A 2,587-nucleotide genomic window follows, 5' to 3' on the forward strand; every position below is an offset into this window, starting at 1 on the left:
CAAGGAGAGCCTGAGGCTGCTGAGGAACAGTTTGGAGGAGAGGCACAGAGGAGGACTAAGAGCTGGTGGGGAACAGGGTTTTTAGGGCCAGGCTTAGGGTCGTTAGAAGGACTTTGGCTTTCTTTGAAGATGCGAAGCTATCAGAAGGTTTGTGTAGGGGAGAGATATGATATGACCAAATTTTGAAAAGGATCACCCTGCCTGTGGCACCAGGAGTAGAGAAAGGGAGACCAGGGAGGAAGCAGGAAAACCAGTTAGGAGGTCACGACAACAATGCAGGAGAACGAGGATGACCGAGACGGTGGCAGCGCAGATAAAGAGACTTAGGGCTTGGATCTATTTTGAAGGCACAACCAACAAGATTAGCTGATGGACTGGATTGTTTAAATAGCGTTATGAGCCAGGTATTAGAGTTATGAGGCTGAGTGAAAGCAGATTCCTGGATAGAGCTTTTAGCCAAGTGGGAAGACAAATGGCAATCAGATAGTTACACAAATAAATATATAGTTACAACCTAGGACAAATCCTTTAAAATAAAGGTTTTAAGGGGGGCAGAGGGATTTGGCCTAGTAATATGGGTGGGGCAGAATCAGGGCTGGAGCACCGAAATTGGGGGGAAGAAATGAAACTGGAGAGGTTATCATGGTGCACCGAAAGTGCAGAACTTCTAAGTCATGTTACAACATTTAGTTTTTAGCTTAAAAACAATGGAAAGATAACGGAGGGATTAAAGGAAGGCATGGGAGTTTGCAGGAGATGGGCAGTGAGAAAGGCCATCGTACTCGTGTTAAATACATGTAAGAGATCAGATTGGCTCCAGCGGCAAAAAGAAATGCAAACGAGTATGGATCTTTGTGTTCTGACTGAGGATGTAGAAATTTAGACAAGATCTCAAACATCTAATAGATCCAGATAACTGATTGGCATGTTTTATTGTTACTTTCCTAAGGAAAGGTGAAAATAAGTAGTCTGAAGAAGAAAAATGAATTGGTGCCTGATATCCTTGTTTTTATTTTTAAATGTAAATTCTTTGTGTAATATTAAAGATATACATCAAGGGCTGAGCCCGTGGCGCACTCGGGAGAGTGCGGCGCTGGGAGCGCAGTGACGCTCCTGCCGCGGTTCAGATCCTATATAGGGATGGCTGGTGCGCTCACTGGCTGAGCGCGGTGCAGCTGGTCTCAAAAAAGGACAAAAAAAAAAAAAAAGATATACATCAAGGGCTGAGCCCGTGGCGCACTCGGGAGAGTGCGGCGCAGGGAGCGCAGTGACGCTCCTGCCGCGGTTCAGATCCTAGATAGGGATGGCTGGTGCGCTCACTGGCTGAGCGCGGTGCAGCTGGTCTCAAAAAAGGACAAAAAAAAAAAAAAAAGATATACATCAAGATGATATCCAAATTCTCCAACTTATATGTTAACAATCTGCTAGGCAAATGTGACATGGGAATAATAAATGTCATCTAATTGTGAGGTCATTATGTACTTTTTCCTTTAAAGAGCTATGAAGTATATATATATATTTGCTGGTGGACGTCTCAAAAGACACTAGGGAATTACAAAAGATATCAATAAATGAATACCAATCTGATTTAAACTAATCTATTCTTATACTCCCAATAGGTAAAATGAGAGTGAATGGATCATTATTTTCCCCTCATAAGTGTGATGACATGAACACAAATAAATAGTATCTCTTTACTTTCTGCTATTTTAATTATGAAGAAGTGGCTAATTCAAAAATTAAGGTCACAAAGACTTTTCTAAAGTCATCTTAGGTTGGTGATCAGGTATGTGATGTGTTGGCAGGGTGTGCTGCTCCAGAGCACAATTTGGCATTCTGAATTTTGAGGACTCACAAAGTTCACAACTTTTCATCCAATGATTTTACTTGAGTGAGTTTATCTTAATAAAATAATAAAAATATGCAGAAAGATGCATATATGGAGATGTTGACTACAGAATTTGGGGGTACAAAATTTGGAAATAGCCAAAATGTTCAGTGATAAGGGATTGGTTTGTGCATTATGGTGCTTCCTTATAAGGATAAAAGTAAGGCCATTAAAATTTTTTTGAAAACTAATGACATGGAACATGCTCTCCATTTAATGCAGGTGAAAAGAAGAATGAAAAATTGTATCTATAGCCTAATCCCTGTTTTAAAAACACTAAAATATGAATGGCACTCATGAGTGGCAGGATACTGAGTCTTTCTTCTTTTTGAAAATAAAGTATATTAATTCTGAATTAGGCTTTCAATGGCAAACCAGCAAAAACTAGAAATATAGAACAAAGTTATTCAAATTCTCTAATATTAAGTATCTTCTGTGTCTTTCTGATGCTTTTAGTGGTAGGAATAACTCTAAAAAATTGTACGGGTCACTAAAAGGCATTGTTGCTTTGTTCTACTTTAAAATTAAAGTTCATTTCTAGAGAGAAAAAGTGACTTAATCCCTCCCTCACTTCCACATCCTGGCTTCTGTAGGGTCATCAGCATTAGAAAAGCTGCTGCATGTGCCCTGTGCTGGCTGTGTAACCCAACACCCAGGTCCCCTGGGCTGCCCTTCTGCGAGACTGTTTTTCACAGACAC

This window comes from Galeopterus variegatus, unplaced genomic scaffold (assembly GCF_000696425.1).
Source record: "Galeopterus variegatus unplaced genomic scaffold, G_variegatus-3.0.2 Scaffold4819, whole genome shotgun sequence".
Taxonomy (NCBI): domain Eukaryota; kingdom Metazoa; phylum Chordata; class Mammalia; order Dermoptera; family Cynocephalidae; genus Galeopterus; species Galeopterus variegatus.